At 46.8% G+C, this 19,829-nt stretch overlaps 1 long non-coding RNA gene across 1 annotated transcript; it reads right to left on the bottom strand.

Moving 5' to 3' along the window:
- Nucleotides 1-11,038: 11,038 nt before the first annotated feature.
- On the bottom strand, nt 11,039-19,603 carry LOC145715966 (uncharacterized). The gene is made up of 3 exons (XR_014138293.1): nt 19,075-19,603; nt 16,253-16,440; nt 11,039-14,731 (listed from the first exon to the last, which is right to left on the bottom strand). It is a non-coding gene; the product is annotated as an uncharacterized LOC145715966 (long non-coding RNA).
- Nucleotides 19,604-19,829: the final 226 nt, after the last annotated feature.

Raw genomic sequence — 19,829 nt, forward strand, 5'->3', positions numbered from 1 at the left:
TGCAATCAATTCGGTTGGTTGTAACTAGCATTAAAACACACACACACACTAGAAAAACATTAGCGTTCATCACAAGTAATCAGTACAAACTTTCATTAAAGTTTGGTTTCAATGATGTGTGAGTATAAATATCATAGGTGTGTGTGCACTGATGATTTAAAATTGGTGAAAAAAAGTGTGAAAGCTACTATGTTAGAAACAGAATGGGAGCAACCCTGTTCTGTGGGCCAAATCCTATCTCAGATTAATTTTATCGGGTCAGGCTCAGAGCAAGATGGCCACCAAGTGCAGTCCTGATCGGAGCAAGGTGACAGCCAGGTCCCGGACCAGCCTCTGATGGGTTATGTTCCCAATCGAGGAGGCAGCGGCAGAACACACGGGGAAGATCCCCGACTTTCCTCAGGAAGAAGCTGCCAATCTTCTTGAATGAGATTATTTCCCTGAGAGTCTTGCCACTTTGTAGACATATGGTGTCATGATGACAGCCACCATCTTGGTGCTTTTGTATTGACCACGCTCCTCACCTCACCCCAGGATTAGGCCAGAAGCTTCTATGCCCATTGTGTCTACAGAGTCTGCCCCATTACCAGATCTTGTTTCATTGATCCTTCCATCTCAGTCCCTTAATGCCTTTTGCCCAAGATTGCCTAAGTGCCTGAGTTATGTCAATGAATTAGCTGCATAATTCATACCCCTCCCTCCAGCTTTCGCAATTACTTAACCTGTTGAATAGGCTTATTTTTTGTCTATTATCTACGGACAGAAGGAACTGGCCAAAAAAAGAACAAGGGTGTGATCTGTGGCGGAGCTGTGCTGAGCTGTTCTCCCTGCAGTAGCTGCCTTACCAGGAGTAGCCGCCCCTCAAGGACCCTTCTGGAAGACACCCTGACCATCAGTATTTGTATGGCAGCGGTACCCTGTTGTGGTTCACCTAAGTGCTGGAGCAGGTCGTGTAGGTACCATTTTACAAAAACGAGCTGGGCAATGGCTTTTGTCTTTCACTTTGGAATTTGTTCTCTCAAAAGCCCGTTTCTACCCACTCTGATTTGTAGTGAGTTCCCTGAATGGGCGTTAAAAAGCAGGATGCTGGATAGCTCATGTAGCTTGACCCTAGCATGGGTTTGTCTTATAGTCAAATGCCAATAATAAATCAGCAAATGCTTCAAAAACTCTTACATCTTTCTATAAGTTTTTGGAATAGGTAATATATGGACACATTACAAAATTCAGAGAACAAAAGGATGGACACCCTTCTCACTGTAAGTGAAACGCCAAGTCTCTCTCCCTCCCCTTTCCCACCCAACCAACCCCTTGACTACTACTACAACCCCTTGATGAGGTACTTTTTTTTTTTTTTAAGATTTTATTTATTTATTTGACAGAGAAGGAGAGAGAGAGCACACAAGCAGAGGCAGAGGGAGAGGGAGAAGCAGACTCCCCACTGAGCAGGGAGCCTGATGTGGGACTCGATCCCAGGACCTTGGGATCATGACCTGAGCCAAAGGCAGATGCTTAACAACTGAGCCACACAGGCGCCCTGATGAGGTACTTTTGTGAACTTTTCCCCTTTTAATCTTGTTGGGTAGAATATGAGTTACTACTGTCTACAGATGAGGAAATTGAAGTTCAAATGCAAGGTTGCATGGCCAATGAACAGAAGAACTGAAACTCAGCCTGTATTTTTCTGACCCTAGTCTGATTCTCATTCCACACTTCCAAATGCTGCCTGAGTAGCTTCTTCAGATGCATGCAAAGTTTTGGGGGAAATTAGCAGTACAAATGCCTGCTGTGGCTTTAATTTAGTTAAAGATGCAGACTCACTATGGAAGATCAGTGAAGTGAGGCCCTTCCACGGCTCTCTTGCCTCACACACAGTTGAGTGATTATCAGTGTCTCTACTGAGACTTTGACATACATCCTCAAAGTAGAAAATTTCTACTTCCTGCACATCAGAATTGAAGTTTACATTGACTATTTTCCTTGACATCAGCAGTATGGTTTCTGCTGAAAATATTCCACAAGGTTGAACAGTCAGGCTTACCAAGAGGAATCCAAGAGGTGACTTTTTACTCCAAAGGATGAGTGCTATTTTCTCTTCTTTGCTCAGGCTCTGGAGTACATTGGACTTCCTGTGGAACAGGTTTTCACCTAAAATGGGTATTTGCTAGACTCAACTCCAGCTAGTTTTGTCTATATCCAACACCAAATCCACCAACAAAAAACCATGATTTGTTGTCTTGAGGGTATTCAAAACGTGTAACTCAGATTTTAAAAGCAATTCAAAGCAAAACAGTATCCAAAAATATTTTGAGTTGTGGCAATATTCTTTGGCACAGTTCCCCAGAACTAACTGAAAGAATGGCAAATACCCATTTGGACTCAGAATTTCTGGTCTATTAGAATGAAGGTTCATTACTTTGTAGTCATTTCTTATAAATAATAGCACTCAGTTCTATGATAATTCATTTTTGAAACAGGTATAAAACCCACATTTATCATTTAGGAAGATTTTGGTTCTAAGCCACACAAAATCCAGTACAAATTGGTTTAAGAAATAAAGGAAGGGCGCCTGGGTGGCTCAGCTGGTTAAGCATCTGACTCTAGATTTCAGCTCAGGTCATGATCTCAGGCTTGTGAGATCAAGAGATCAAGGCTGGTTTTGGGCTCTGTGCTGGGCATGGAGCCTGCTTAAGATTCTCTCTGTCCCTCTTCCTCTGCTCATCTCCTACCCCCAAACCGCCCTCCCCCCATGCACACACTCTCTCTCAGAAAAGAAATAAAAGAGATTTCTTTTTGGCCTGCTGCCTCTTTTGAGTGCCCCCTAGGCTAGGTCCCCTCATGGTCTCCTCCACACCCTCATCATATCCAACATGCAACAGCATCTCTACATGCTTCCAACTGCTATGGATGAGCTGCTCATAATTCTATCTAAGGACAATTCTCTGCTTGTGCACAGGATCCTAGTTCCTCTCTCTCTCCACACTCCAGTTATTGTCTCTCAACTATGACCTATTTTAGCATACAAACATGGTCTGATTTTTCCCAATGTCAAAAATTAAAGGGCACCTGGGTGGCTCAGTCGGTTGGGCGTCTGACTTCAGCCAAGGTCATGATCTCAGGGTCCTGGGATCAAGCCCCATGTCAGGCTCCCTGCTCAGTGGGGAAACTGCTTGTCCCTCTTCCTCTGCCTCTGCCCCTCCCCCCTGCTTGTGTTCTCTGTCTCACTCTCAAATAAATAAAATCTTAAAAAAAATTTAAAACAAAACTTCTCTAGACTTCATATCCCCCTCCAGCTTCAATCCCATTTTTCTTCTCTCTTTGATGGTAAAATTCCTTGAAAGAATTCTCCATGCTCCTGGACTCCAACTCTTCAGTTCATTTCAGTGAGTTCTCACTCTACCACTTGAACAAAACATCTATTCTCAGGCTTACCAGTGACCGTCATATTGCTAAATCCAGTAGTCAGTTTTCAATCTTTATCTTAACCTATTAGCAGCTTTAATACAATTGACTACTTTGCCTTTTTTTGAAATACTTTCTTTAGTTGGACTTCAAGACAACACTCTTGGGAGTTTTGCCCCTCACTGTCCACTCTTTCTTGATCTGCTTTGCTAATTCTTCCTCATCATGCATCCTGGAATGTACCTGGGTTTGGTTCTGGGCTTGTTTCTCTTCTACATGTATACTCATATCTTGATTGGCTTTATCCACTTTCATGACTATACACCATTTATATCCTTCCAAATGTTAAATTATTTCTCTCTGGAACTCCAGGTGCATATCCATCTGGCTAGTGAATATTTCCACTTGGATGTCTAATGGACATCTCAAACTTGATGTGTCCAAAACAAAAATACTGACAGTTCTGGTTCCAGGGTAGCTCAGTAAGCTCCTAGTAGACAAATTCCTGCAAATAACAATGATGAACTCTGAACAAAACACACAAAAAACCCAACTACCTGAAGGCTCTGGACAGGGAACAGAAACATGGAGTTTTTGGAGAGGAGTCAACACTTGGAAAAATGAATGCATGGGATGACTTTCTATTTTTTTTATGGCTTTTAACCTAAAGGCAGGCCACAGTAGATTCACACAGGACAGATAAAATGAAAAGGCCAGTACTTCTGGCCTGAAGAATCAAAGGATAGAGTTTGAGGCAACCTCAGCCTTTGGAAAGCGAGGGGAGGAACCCAGCAAAAGAGAGCCAGAAAGGAAGAACCACACATTCTGTAATATAAACTCTGTGCAAATCTCTGGCCAATTTCTGAACCATGCATGCATGAATCAGGCTTAAGTGGCCCAGATAAAAATAAAAGTACTGAATTGAGATTTGAACTGTGGCCCAAGAGACAATTTACAGTTTGAGCCAATCAAGTTAGTTGCCAACTCAAACAACCCAAAAGTCAGCATTTGGGGGAAAACTATATAAGAAAATTCAGAGTCTCTACAACTTCACAATCACAATGTCAAGAATACCCCCAACCTACTCAAACATATGAAGAAAATGGGATTTGTGACCCATTCTCAAGAAAAAAGACAATCAAGAGAGACTGACCCTGAGATGACCCAGATGTTAGAATTAGCAGATCATAATTTTAATGTAGCTGTTATAACTATGTTTCATGAGGTAAGGGATTACATGTTTATAACAAATGAAATGACAGAGAACTTCAATAGAGAAATAAACTCTATTTTAAAAAATTACATGAAAATTCTAGAACTGAAAAAAACAATATTTGAAATAAAAAATTCAATGGATAGGTTTAACAATAGAATGAAGACACCAGAGAAAAGAGTCAAAGACCTTTAAGTTAGATCAGAAGGAAGCATCCAGTCTGAAGAAGAAGGAGAAAAAAAGCTTGGGAAAAAATAATGAACAGAGACTCAGAAGCCTAAGAAACAATCCCAAAATGTCTAATACATGTAACTGACTCCTCTCTGGGAGAGGCTACCAAACAGAAAAAAAATTTTGAAGAAATAATAGCTCAAATTTTATGAAAGACATGCATGCATTTATAGATTCAAGAAGACCAGTATATCCCAAGTAGGATAAATACAAAGAAAACTTTCCTTGGGCACACTAGTCAAATTGCTGTAAACTGAAGATAAAGGGAAAATCTTGAAGGTAGCCAGCAAAAAATTACATTTCATATGTGGGCAGGGGGAACAACTCAAATAACCCTGATTTCTCATCAAACAATGGAGACCAATATCTGGTAAAGGAGTGATATTCAAACTATACAAGGAACTCCTACAACTCAATAGCAGAAAAACAACCCAATTAAAAAAATGGGCGAAGGACATAAATAGACATTTTTCCGAAAAAGACATACAAATAGCCATCAGGTACATGAAAAGGTATTCAACATAACTGATCATCAAGGAAATGCAAATCAAAACCACAATGAGATATCACCTCATACTTGTTAGAGTGGCTACAATCTAAAGACAAGAGAAAAATGCTAGTGAGGATGTGGAGAAAAGGGAACGCTCACACACTGTTGGTGGAAATGTAAACTGGTACAACCACTATGGGAAACAGTATGAAGCTTTCTCAAGAAATTAAAACTAGAACTACCATATGATCTGTCAGTCCCACTTCTGGATGTATATCCAAAGGAAGTGAAACCATTATCTCAAAGAGATATCTGTACTCCCATGTTCGTTGTAACACTATTCACAATAACCAAGGCATGGAAAAAAACCTAAGTGCCTGACAACAGATGAATCACAAAAATGTGATATATTTGTACAATGAGATACCATTCAGTCTTAAAAAGGAAATCCTGTCACTTGCAACAACATGGATGAAACTGGAGGGCATTATGCTGAGTGAAGTAAACCAGACAGAGAAAGACAAATACTGCATGATATCACTTATATGTGGAATCTTTAAAAAAAAAATCAAACTCATAGAAACAGAGGAGAAAAGTGGTTGCTAGGGGACTGGAGGATAGGGGAAAGAGGTTGGTAAAGGACTACAAACTTCAGCTATGAGATGATTAAGGTCTGAGGATCTAATGTATAGCATGGTGACTATAGTGGATAATACTGTATTGTATAATTGAATTTTTCTAAGACAGTAGAATTTAAATGTTCTCATCACCACACTCCCAGAAAGGTAAATAGGTGAGGTGATGGATGTGTTAATTAACTCCATAGGGGAATCCTTTCAGAATGTATACAGATATCAAATCAACATGTTGTACACTTTAAATATCTTACAATTTTGTCAATTATATCTCAATAAAGCTGAAAAAAAGAAAAGTAACAATTGAGGCCAGAAACTGTGGACCACCATCTCTAAAGAACTGAAAGTAAAAACTTTCAAACCAGAATTCTACATCCAGCAAAAATATCCTTCAAAAATGAAGGTAAAATAAAGATATTTCCAGATAAAGTGAGAAACTAAAAAAAATCACCATTAGCAAATATGCACGCAAAAGATGCTAAAGAAAGTTCCCAGGCTGAAGGCAAATAATATAAGAGGAAATTTGGATCATTAGAAACAAATGAAGAGCATAGGAAATGGTAAACAACTAGGTGAATACAAAACCAAATTTCTCATCCCCATTCTGTCCCACCCAAGCCTGCTTTTCCAGTAGATTGGCTTATTGCAGTGAAAGAAACTCCAGGCAAAAAAAAAACAACAAAGAAACAAGAACAAGGGGGCGCCTGGGTGGCTTAGTCGTTAAGCGTCTGCCTTCGGCTTGGGTCATGATCCCAGCACCCTGGGATCGAGCCCCGCATCAGGCTCCCTGCTCCGCGGGAAGCCTGCTTCTCCCTCTCCCACTCCCCCTGCTTGTGTTCCCTCTCTCGCTGTGTCTCTCTCTGTCAAATAAATGAAATCTTTAAAAAAAAAAAAAAAGAAACAAGAACAACAACAAAAAACCCAAAAACAAAAACACCTGGGCATTAGCTCTTTCTCTCACACTCCAGCAAGTACTCTTGGCTCTACTTTCAAAATCAATATATGTTCAGAATCTGACCATTCTTTCTACCTCTATTTGCTTTCCTGGTCCAAGCCACTATCTCTCACCTGGATTACCGCAATAGGCTGCCAATCAGTCCTCCCTATTTTAACCCTTTCTACCATATGGTCAATGGCATACCACGCAGCAGCCAAGGGACCCTCTACAACCTATGTCAGTTCTTCCACTCTGCTGGTCAACACTCTCCCTTGGCTTCCCACCTCACCCAGAGTCCTTGTCACAGTCTACAAAGGTACTGTGTGGTGTGGCCCATGCTACTTCTCTGCCCTTCCTCCCTCTCTCTTCTGCTCACTCTGATCTGGCCACCTTGGCTTCCTTGCTGTTCCCCAAACACATCAGCATGTCCCTGCCTCAGGGACTTACCTCTCACCTCAATAATCTGATCTCCACAGGGCTCACTCACTCTGTCTACATGATGCCTTATCTGTGAGGTCTTTCCTAACCATCCTAAATAAACTAACAACACAATACACATTCTCTTCCTCCCTCATCTTATGTTAGTTTTCTTCATAACACTTATTGCCTTCATATTTAAATGTTTGTTGAATGAATGAATGATACAAATATCTATAATACAAGGCTGAAAGCTCAGATAAAGGGCTATGAGAGCTCAAAGAAGGAAACCAGTATTTACTGAACATCACACATTTCTAGCACTGTTGGCTATGCTTTATCATTTAACTCTCATGACCATCCTCTTAAATAATTTGCTGCCATTAATTTACAGATAGATGTTGAGGCTCAGAGAGGTTAAGTGATTGCCAAGGTTACATGCATAGTAAATGGTGGCAGAATTCAAACCTAGGTCTTTACAATTACAGTTATATATTCTTTTCATCACATAGCTCCCCAAACTCCACCTGGTTCAGGTGAAGGAAGAGGGAGGGAGTATCTGGAAAGGCTTTCTGGAGGAGGTAGCGCCTTGGTTCCTGTAAAATAATAAAAAAAAATGTGTATATTAGTCTCTACCCTTGGTTCCTGGGACAGAACCCCTAAAACCCTTATAATTTCCTAAGTGATAAGAGCATTAGGAGCATCTTTTGTTCTAATATTGGGTCTCTGACCCCGGTTCCTGACACAAGATTCCTAAATCCCTTGGAATTTCCTGGGTGACAGCAGTGTCTTTTGTTCTATTGAGGTGACTCTTGGTGGGCTCCTGGATGGGGTCTAGTCACTAAAAAGACCAAACCATTATGGAGAAGCTTGGAATTTTCAACCCTACACCCCATTCTCCAGAGAGGAGAGAGGGGCTGGAAATGACGTTAATAATTGATCACACCTACGTGATGAAGCCTACATAAAATCCCACTGGTGTGGGGTTTAGAGAGCTTCCAGGTTGGTGAACACGGGGAGGTGCTGGGAGAGTGGAGTGCTCAGAGAGGGCATGGAAGCTCCTCGCCCTTTCCCACGTGTCTTGCCCTATGCATCTCTCCCATCTGGTTGTTCATCTGTATTCTTTATCATATCCTTTCACAATAAACCAGCGAACAGTAAGTAAACTGTTTTCCTGAGCTCTGTGGTCTGCTCTAGCAAATTAATCAAACCAGAAGAGGGGGTTGTGGGAACCTCCAAATTATAGCCGATCAGTTAGAAGCATGGATGACAACCTGGATTTTCAAGTGGCATCTGAAGTGAGAAGTGAGAGGGTGGGAGCAATCTTGTGGGACTGACACCCTAACCTATGGGACCTGATGCTACCTCCAGGTAGACAATGTCAGAATTGAGTTAAATTCTAGGACACCCAGCTGGTGTCCTAGAATTGCTCTGTGTGGGGAAAACCCCACACATCTGGTGTCAGAAGTATTCCAAGTGTGATAGTGGCATGAGTAAAGGAGACACACAGAGTTTTTCCTAACATAGTTCCAAGAGATAAGATATAGGCAGGAGGTTAGCACACAATTACAAGGGGTTGGAGGCAGTATGAAGTTGCTAAAAGGAAAGGGACATTCTAAGACACATTATGTAAGAGGTGAAGTGATACCAAGAGCAACCTTTCCTGTTTCACAATTCTGCCTGAACTTCCCAACAATTAGAGTTGAGTTGTCCCCAACTGGAGCCCATGACCTGGACGATAAGGATTGTGAAACTGAGTCAAGGGAATCTCATTTAAAATGGAGTTGGGAGACCAGAAGGGGAGCTCTCAGGCTGTACTACTCATACCCCTTTGCAGACCCAACAGGAAGAGATGTACCTTAAATTCCCAAACCAAAAGAAGCCTACTTTACCACCCTAGCAAGAGGAAGGAAGATTTTCTTCTCGACTGGCAACAACCCAGCCAATGAGAGACTCACATCTCAGCCATTGAAAAGGCACTACATTTCAAACTCCCAGTGTACTCCAATGGATTTTTCATTTATAACAAGCCCCTCCCAATTTCCCCCTTTTACTCCATAAAAGAGGGTTCCTCTCCTTTGCTTTCCCACTTGCTGAGGGCTTTTGCTGTAGCTTGCTTGTCCCAAATTGCAATTCCTCTTCAATTCCTGAATAAACTCATTTTGCTGGGAAGAAAACCTGACTGTTGTAAGGTCAACAGGATGATAACCTAATGATCCTTTATCAGCGTGAAGGGCTTCGCTGATCCTGTGACAGTCTATAACTAGGATAGGGCAAGTATTATTTTCCCCATTTGTATATGAGGAAGCATATTGAGGAGGTTATTAGGCATGAGGAAGACATTATTAGACACCAGCACAGGTCTTTCCACTTGAGGATCAGCACTCCTTCAAGTAGTGAGATGTCCAGCCTTGAAGTGTGTGATGGGAAACACAGGACTCCATGTCAGATTGGTGTGTGTGTGTGTGCGTGCGTGCGTGAACAATGGTGAAAGAACAAGATGAACTCTGTGGACTTTATGATCCTGGTTCAATCAGTTTTACAAAAAAGTTTTTTTATGATAAAATATATATAGACAGTCCCAGACTTATGATAGTTTGATTTATGATTTTCCTACTTTATGATGGTGTGAAAGTGATACACAGTCAGTAGAAACTGTACTTCAAATTTTGACTATTGCTCTTTCCTCAGGTCGGTGATATGCAGATACCCTCTTGCGACACAGAGCACTAACAGCGAGCTCTAACACCCACCAGCCACTCGATCAACACACTCACCACCCTCTGTAACCATACAAGTGTTCTGGGTTTTTTTACTTTCAGCACAGCATTCAATAAATTACATAAGATATTCCAGACTTTATTATGAAATAGGCTTTGTGTCCAATCATTTGCCCAACCGTAGGCTGATGTTAAGTGTTCGGAACACATTTAAGTTCAGCTACACTAAGCTATGATGTTCAGCATTTTCTATTCAGGATATTTTCTTTTCTTCCCCCCCAAGATTTATTTATTCATTTGAGAGAGCGAGAGAGTGAGAGCACATGAGTGAGGGGAGGGACGGAGAAAGAGAGTCTCAAGCAGACTCCACGCTGAGCGCAGGGCCTGACGCGGGGCCCAATCTCACAACCCGGAGACCAGGACCTGAGCCAAAACCAAGAGTTGGACGCTCAACCAACTGAGCCACCCAGGAGCCCCTTGACTTCAGGTATTCTCAATTTATGATGAGTTTATCAGGACATAATCCCATCATAAATGGAGGAAGATCTGTATAAAGTGATATTTAACATTTTAATCATTTTTAAATGTACAGTTCAGTGGCATTAAGTGCATTCACAATGTTGTGCAACCATCACAAATAGACTACTGTCTATTTTCAAAACTTGTTTGTCATCCCAAACTGAAACTCTGTGCCAATTAAACAATAACTCTCCATCCCCACCCCCGGCCCCTGAAAACCACCATTCTACTTTCTGTCTCCTTCAATTTAACTACTCCAGATGCCTCATATGAATGGAATCGTACAATATTTGTCCTTTTGTGTCTGGATTATTTCACTTGGCAAAATGTTTTCAAGGTTCATTCATACTGTAAAGTTTAACAGAATTTTACTCCTTTCTAAGGCTGAACAATATTCATTGTATATATATATTACATGATATTGTAATATATATTACATAGATATTGTAATATATACACATTATAATATAGTAATATAGATACATTGTAATATGTATTATAATATATATACATTGTAGTATATGTTACATATATTATATATATATTATATATATATACATATATTACACTTTGTGTATCTATTCATTGTTGCCACGGTTCAATCTTGCTAACAAAAGACACCAGCCTCCTTCATCAGAAATATTTTTCCTTTTAGGCTGCCAGCCCCAAGATCAAAATATACCAGCATCCTTTCTCCTCACCCAGGGAGGCTCCCCCTGTACAAACAGGGCTGTCTGCACAGAGAACTACCTACTTGGGATCAGATCCCATTGTGAGGACCTGACTTCCTAGAAGTTTCTAGTCTTCTAGAAGACAGTACTGTGTGAGGGCCAGGCACTAGAACTTCTCTTCCCTTAAGGAACAGAAATGGCAAAAATGTTCCAGGTCCTCTTCTTTCCCCAAACTCAGAAGTGTAGCTCAGCTGTTGCAGTTGCCTGGGCAGGGGAGTGAGAGAGAGGTGGCCCGTGGGGAGCAGCCACAGTCTCTCCCTTGTTTCACTCACGAAATCTCCCAAGAATCCACTGTCCTGCGTAGCCATGGGCTGCTAAAAGCCAAAACAGGGTGGTGTGGCCACCTGTTGGGCACTGGGGGTGGTGCAGCCTTGGGGGGAAGGAAAGGACTTGCAGGCTGAGATTGCTTCAAGGAGAAGCTAGATAAAAGCCCAAATAAAAAACCAAACCAAACCAAAAGCAGCCCCTACATCCGGACGATGGAATTTTATTTTCAGTGCTTCAAAGAAATGAGTGATCGAGCTGTAAAAAGACATGGAGGAAACTTAAATGCAAATTAGCCCGTGAAAGCAGTCAATCTGAAGAGGCTCCATACTGTATGATTCCAAGGATAGGACATTCTGGAAAAAGATCAGTTGTTGCCAGGGATTGGGAGGGGCAGGGAGAGAGAGAAGGATGCAAAGGTTGAGCACAGGGCATTTTCAGAGCAATGAGACTACTCTGTATGATACTATAACAATGGATACATGTTGTCATACGTCTGTCAGAACCCATGGAATGCACAGCCCCAGGAGTGAACCTTAATGAAAACTGTGGACGCGGGCTGATCATGATGTGTCAGAGCGGATTCATGCACTGGGACAGATGCACCATTCTGGTGGGGGGGGGTGTTGATGGTGGGGGAGGCTGTGCGTGGAGGGGGAAGGAGGGGAATATATGGGGCCAGGGGGTATATGGGAACTCTCTGTACTCGCTGTTCAAATTTGCTGTGAACTTAAAACCACTCTAAAATGTAAAGTCTACTAAAAAACAAAACAAAACAATAGCATCCCCAGATTTGCCACCTGGCTCTTCATACCAGCTACACAGTTCCAGGCTCAGAAAGTCCAGCTCTCCCCTCAGGAGAGCTCACAGCCCCTTTTTCTCTTCTGATGCTTCTTTTCCCCCGTGGGCAGGAACAACAGGCATTCCTTTGCCTTTTAGTGAAGTAGGGAGAAGCTCTCTGGAGTCCTACAGGTCCTCACTTCCACCCCGGCTTAAATGTCACCTCCTCATGAGGTCTTCCCTGACCACCCTAACCCCCAGCCTCTGCCCCACCCATCATCCCATCTGGCTTTCTGCCCAGCACTCGTCACTACCTGAACATAGCTACTTGCTTACTTATTTCTTTTACATTGCCACCCAATGGCATGTAAGCCCCACCAAGGCCGAGACTGTCCCTAGTGCTCACAACAGTGGGTGGCCCAGGGCAGGAGCTCAACAAATATTCGTTGACGGACTGAATAATTATGTTACTGGCCAGTTGCAGAACCAGGGGCAAAAGACAGTTAAACTTCCCTGGGCCCCAGTTTCCCCAACTGTAAAATGGGCGCTTAGACTTCATGATGGCGCTCTCTTCTTGCTGCAGTGCTCTGAATGCTCCAGCAAGCGTCAGAAGGACCTTGTTAGTCCACTAGAGTGCTTCTGCCCAGGCCACTGGGTGGCTGCGAGGTACTCAGGAAGAGAATTCCTAGTGGCCCAACGTCACCTGACCTCCTCGGCTGGGTTTGTGGATATGGGCAGAGGTCCAAATGTGTACTGGATGGATTGAGGTGTGGGGGAACCCCTCCCCTAGAATGCAAACTCCAAGACAGCAAGGATCTTGGGTTTTATTTGTTTGCATATCCCATGTGCTGGGAACAGTGCCCGGCACACAGTAGGCTTCATAGTTACTGAGGGAGTGAAGCGAACACACTCAGCGCCTGTGTTTCCCTTCTTGGGTGAGTGTTGCTTGGGTCATGTGTGGCATGAAAACAGCAATAATCATCCCTTCCATTGATGGAGCCCTCCGCAAAGCGTTTATATGTGCATCATCTCACATGCTCCTCGTGACAACCCCATGAGATAAGTCCCATTAAGTGTTATTATCCCCAATTTACAGATGAGCTGAGGCTCAAGGCATTTGACCTGCTCAAGGCCACATAGCTGGTGGACGGCAGAGGCTGATCTCAGAGCCAGGTTTTCTTTTGTTCCAGACCCAGTGCTTGTATATGTTGCCGGTTGTGCAAAGCTCTGAGTGTGAGCAGGAGAAGGAAGCCTTGTGTAAGAGCCAGGCCCTGAGGAGAGAAAAGGGGCAAGAGAGAGGAGCGCTGCTTACACTGGGGGGCTGCTTGGGGCTGAGCCCGTGCCTGCTGGCTGAGGGTGGGGGCTACGAGAGCAGCAGGGGGACGGGGCAGAGACGCCCCTCCACTCCATCAGTGGCCAGGGACCCCGTGCAGGGAGCTCCTGGGGAGACTGCTAGCCTCATGTAGGCACGCTGCCCCGCAGGCCCAGACACGCAGGGCTCCAGACAGGGCCTTCAGAGGGCACAGAAACCAAGGATGTGGGCGAACTGGTTTGAGGAACACAAAAGCCAGCTCAAGTCTTCTTCCCTTTCCCGCACAAGGTGCGTACCTGCCCCTCACCCCTACGCCAAGGAGAGCTCTTCATTGCCCAGCTCCAAATCTCACTGACTTCACCAAAATCACTTATATGTCACCCCAAATCATACCTACACACACGCACATACACACACACACCAGAGTGCCACCCAGATTCCTCCCCATGGGAGCCCCCAAGCAGAGCCCTGTCCTGCCCTCACCCACCTCCACCTGTAGAAACCTTTTGTACCCATCCTGCAGAATCTTCTCCGCTTTCTGGGCCTAAGGTGCCTTCCCTCTCCCGCACTCCAAAGCCCGCAGCAGGCCCTCTGCCCTGGCTCTGACCACCGGAGACTTCCGTCCTTCATGCGTATGTGACAGCTCCCCCCCCCCCCCCGCCCCAGCTGCCAACTCCCTGAGGGTAAAACTCAAGCCCAGTGCTGGGCCTGACCTGGTGCAGGGGTCACAGAAGCCGCCAGCTTGCATCAGCCCACACCCACGCCAGGGAGCTCGGGGTGGGGGTGGGGGGGGAACAGCCTCACACCTCCCCGAGGCCTTGCCCCCAGAAGCCACGAGGCAGCGATGAGGACATGGGGCAGGGAGGTGGGGTAGAGGCCAGGACATGTGGCGGCCCACACACTTGCTGTGTTAGTCACGGAGGGCGCCCAGTAGAGCAGAAGTCATCTCTAAAGCTGGCGCAAGCGGGACAGGTGGGAAGAGGGAGGGCTCATCTGCAAAACCAGTGGGAAGAGGCACTGGGTCAAAATGTCCCTCTCTTGCTGGAGGGGCGGTTTTCCTTCTGGACTCCTCGGCAAGACCTGAAATAGCGAGAGGAGGGAGGTCCTGATCAAGCACAGGCTGATATTCTGGGTTTGCGCCATTCATCAATGCGTGCTGAGCCCCACGACCTGCCCTCCTGCTCTGTGCAAGACTCTAGAACTTGGATTCTACCTTCCTGCTTCAGAAGGAGCTTCAGATGCAACTTTCTCTGTCTACCCTTCTGGAAATGGGTCCCAGAGCTCACCAATCAGATGGTTATTTCCACCAAGTGTGGCTCATAGTTACTTATTGATCACGTATTCATTGATTGCCTACTCTCCCAGGCCTTGGGCTAAGGACTTCACACATGTTCTCATTTACTTCATGGGTGGCTCCCAGAGATGATTCCGGTGGCTACTGTAGGGAAGGGGCAATTCTGACCAAATGCCCCGACTTGCCCCGGAGAGTCCCATTATATGTCTGTCGTCCCAGCAGCACCATCCACAGAGCCCCCTCTCGCTCTCAGAAGTGACCTGGCGTGGAAGATAAATGATGGGTCCAGGGGATTCTCCCCAGCCTGTCACAGGGGAGTGGGGTGTGATGCATCAGGCTCCCCAGAGGGGCACCTGGGCCTCGAGAGGCAGACACTAGAGGGCGCCAGTCAGTAGTGCCTGGCCCCCGAGTCTCCAGAGTGCCTGGCAGCCCTGGGCAAGGCCACTCTAGGGGAACAGAGGTGGTAGGTGGGGTGGGGGGAAGGAGAGGGGGAGAGGGGGGAGGGTGCCCGACAGAGCCCTGGCTGAGGCCTTTCCTGGCCTAGACCCAGCCTGGCCCAATTCCTCTCATGCCCCCCATCCACCCAGCAGAGCTCCTGAGCAGGCAGAGCCCTCTCCCCAGGGGCACCTGGGAATCCTATGAGGGAAGAGGGGTGCTGGCACTGTTGCCTTCTCCCCCATTTTGGCCTGGCCAGGCCCCTGCCAGTCTCTCCCCCAGGATCTCGGGCACAGTGTGGTGCACCCTGTGCTGGAGACCTCTTAGACCACGGGGCTGGCTCTCCTGATGGGCTGGGACTGGGCTGTATGGAGGTGGCTGTTCTGGAAAGAACGATCAGGCCAGGTGTCAAGGAAACTCCACAGCCCAACAAGAGCTGGGGGTGGGAATGGGGAGGGCAGGAGGCAGAAGGTGGAAGGGCTGATAGAGTACTTGGTTAGGGGTGGGGGCCTGCCTTCTCCTCCTTGACCTACCCACACTGGCCTTGAGAACTCAGGCACAACGCTCAGGCCTCAGTGTTCCCAGAGGGGCCAGAAGGCTTGCGACCCACAAAGAGCCTACTTCTCACCATTCTGGCCTGGCCACTGCCCCCACGCAGCACTCTGCCCTGCGACCGCAATGGGACACAGGATTGGCCTCCAGCGGGGGCACACTCTTCCCATTTAGACAAAACCCTGGCCCCGGCACGGATGACTCCCCTCCAGCCGTGGACTATTAAAAGTGCTTGGGTGTCCAACAGGCTTGGGCCTGACATTGGTAGCTGTGTGATGCTGGGCACATCATTTAACTTCTCTAAGCCTCAGGTGACTCACCTGCAAAAGGTAGTAAGAGTATCCATTTCTTAAGGCCGGTGTGACGATTCAAGGCAATAAAGAACAGAAAGCACACAGCTCAGCGCCCGGCGCCCAGGCAAGCTATGCTCCCAGTGGAGGAGGCTCCAAGCAGCACCAGCATGGCCCTTCAGCCCCAGCTCAGCCTCCTCTGTCGTGGGAGTTCTTGCCTGCAGGAGAAAGACAGAGACGGGCTTGAAAATGCACTGTGGTCCACACGGTCCACACAGTGGAATCTTCTATGAGACAGTGACATCCATGGATGTAGGCAGCCGTGGATGCCTCAGTGCTAACAGTTTCAACCTTTTAAAAATTCATTCAGTCAGTCATGTATTCGTTAGTCCCAAATTACAACTGTTGTCCTGACATAATTATTACTCTCCCCCTTTCACTCTTGAAGTGTCCCAGTTTGGATGATAAATTATATGATCACCCAACTTACTGTGGCAGATCCTGTGCCAGGCACTGGGGACCGGGAGAGGTTGAGGTACCCAGCCCCTCCCCTCCAGGGCTTCCCTCCAAGGAGGCACAGGGATGCAGTGTGAGAAGGAGGGGCTGGGGCTGCTGCTGTGTGGCCAACCAGTGTCCCCCTGCCCCTTAAGAACCTAGCAAGAAACGGGGTGCCTGGGTGGCTCAGTTGGTTGCGTGTCCAACTCTTGGTTTCGGCTCAGGTCATGATCTCAGGGTTTGGGGATTGAGCCCCGTATTGGGCTCTGTGCTCAGTGGGGAGTCTGCTTGAGATTCTTTCTCTCCCTCTCCCTCTGCCCCTCCCCCCACTGGTGCGTGTGCTCTCTCTTTCTCTCTCTCAATAAATAAACAAATAAACAAAATCTTTTTTTAAAAAAGAACCTACAAAGAAACATACTTTGATTTATCTACCCTTTTTGGGTTTGTTTAGTTTTACTTATTTACAAACCAACTTCTTGGGGTCAATTCTTGCCATACATTTTCCACCCGATACATGAGGTCGTGGTCTTTTTATTCGTCATGATATTATTTTTCTCCAGCCTCAGAAGCTGCCTTCTATTCAAATATTTGTGGTATTTTTTAAAAAAGAGTTACAAATATCCCATCTGTTCTCTGATCCTATAAACATCAATTTTCCAGAAACAGGGTCCTAATTTATTTTTTCATTCTCATGGAAAAGTACGTGACGGGAGAATAGGAGGGATACAGAGGCATACTCTGAACGGCCAGCCCCTCCTTACTTACGCCAAAACACAACCCGACAGTTCAGGAAATGCGGGGAGTCTTAGGAAAAAGGAAAGGAGGGGCAAAAGGAGACAAAAAGAAATGGAAGAGGCAGTGATGTCCCTGGGGTTGGCCAGGGCTCATGGCTGGAGCAGTCACCTTTGGGCTCCTGCCTGATCATCTGCATTGGGTTGGGGGAGGGTGATTGCCCTCCCCAAGGGATGGTAGGCAGCCAGGCATGAGCGTGTGGGCGAGGGTGGTGCCCCCTCCACACCCATGCCAGGACCAGAGATGCCTTGGTATGTGGCCAAAACCTTCTGCCAGGTTCCACACCCCATGCCAAACATCCTCCTCCTTCCCCCACCTGTGTCCTCCCAGGTCCCCCCTCTGTTAGCTGGAGAGCACGACAGTCCCTCGTCTACAACGGTCTCTGTGTCTGTCCAACCCTAGGTGTCCCACAGGAATTGCATCTGTCCCACCTTTCATCTGGGGACAGAGCTCGGGATTCTACCTCACCATTGCCCAAGAGTCATAACTGGGTGAAAATCATGACAATACACGGGTCCTGGGGGAGTGTTGCCTTATTTAGATGTGCCACCCCCGGAGAAGGAAGAAAAGGAAGGAGGGGGAGGAGCTGCGAAGCTGACAGGAGCGAAAGGAGAAGAAGAAGGCATGGGTGATTCTGAGAATTGAGGGTAGCTAGGGATGTCATCACGGGGAGGGTTTCACCCAGGTCAGTGGGTGGGGGCAAAGCATGGTGACTGGGGCCCTGTGACTCAGTTATGAGCCTGGCCCCTATATCCACAAGTCATTCATTGAGTAAGTCATTAATTCCGTCAACACATGTTTATTGAGCTGTTATTATGTTCCAGACCCTGGACTAGGCAGCAGGGAGGGAGAGAGCCGGCAGGGAGGGAAGTTCCCCTGCAGAGTGTAGGGGTGCAGGGGATGGGGGGGAGGGACAAGCCTCCTTTCAGAGGGAGCTGCCAGGGAAGATGCCTGGTAAGGGAAGGGGAGGGTGGGGAAGGGACGTCTGGGATAAGTCCCCGTGGGAGGAGAGTAGGCAGGAGCCAGACAGAGGGAGGGGAAGGAGGGAGGGGTAGGGAGTTTCAGGCAGAGGAAGGAGATCCGTGCTTCAAGGCACGGAGGGTGGGAGGGGAGGTTTGGGGAACTGTAAGTAGTTCCTGAGAGGGTGAAGGGAGAGGCGGGGAGAAAGGAGCTTGAGGAGGTAAGGGAGGCAGGTCCTAAAGGAGTTCAGAGGCTACTTATGGGCAGTGAGGCCCCCTGGAGGGGAAAGCCCTCCAGGGACAGTGTGGTCAGATCCCCCCTTGGGAGAGGAGACTCTTCATGGGGTTAAGCAAGTGGCTGATAGACCAATGCCGGGTTTGCTCAAGAGACAGGACGGGGTTCAGTGATGGAGCTCTAGAGGGGTCCGGCCGGGGCTGGAGGCACACACATCACCCACGCCACCCTCCAGCGACCCGCAGAGGTCGACCCGATGGCCCCCAGTGGACGGAGGGAAAGCGGCAGAGCCAGAAGCAGAAGCCAGGGCCGTCCGAGCTGCCAAAGCCAGCCAGCACAAGGCCTCCTAAGGGCCTCCCGCTCGAACTCACCTTCCACGGTATTTAGCAGCTCCTCCTCGGCCACAGCCAGTGGCACAGGGTGCCCCTAAAAACGGGCAGGCTTCACTGTGAAGTGGGGCCCACCCAGCCTGGTTCGCTCAGCCATGCCCTCTCTGATCCCACTGCAGGTCCAGCAGCCCCGGCTCCCTGAGTCAAGGGCTGGGCAACTCCTAGCTGTGTGCTGTCTCCCTGCCTCCAATCCCCATAATCTGGGCGAAGCTCCCGGGACTCCCTCCGGAGGGAATTGAAGCCAGGTCCTCCTGTAGGCCACAGCCCACCAAGATGACCCTCCCCCCTGGAATTCTCTTGTACAAATAGGAGCCCCAGGTGAGAACCATGAGGATGGGCCCCTGGATGCCAGGAGATGGCTTCTGTGTGAGCAATAGCAGTGTCCCCCTCGTTCAGACCCACGGCGGTTCCTGCTCACACAGAAGGAAGGAAAGACCGTTTCCACGTGGCCCAAGGTGCCAACATTGCCAATTATTTCCTCGCCGGCAATAAATCCCCAAATATATTTTTGCTTCCCCCTCTAATGTTTAATCTTGGATATATTTCAAAGGAAACGCCACTCTGCCTGCTTCTGATTCATACCCGCTGAGCTCATCAAAACCAGAATTATTTGGTAATAGCTGTTGGGTTTACTGGATGTCCTCTGGGATCTGTAAAAAATCTCTGTTCCTCAGAAACAGGAAGTTTCGACAGGAGGACAGAGGCTGGTTACGAAAATCAAAATTTGAATTCGCTCT

Source organism: Leptonychotes weddellii, chromosome 10, assembly GCF_054177405.1.
Source record: "Leptonychotes weddellii isolate Sample4059 chromosome 10, ASM5417740v2, whole genome shotgun sequence".
Taxonomy (NCBI): domain Eukaryota; kingdom Metazoa; phylum Chordata; class Mammalia; order Carnivora; family Phocidae; genus Leptonychotes; species Leptonychotes weddellii.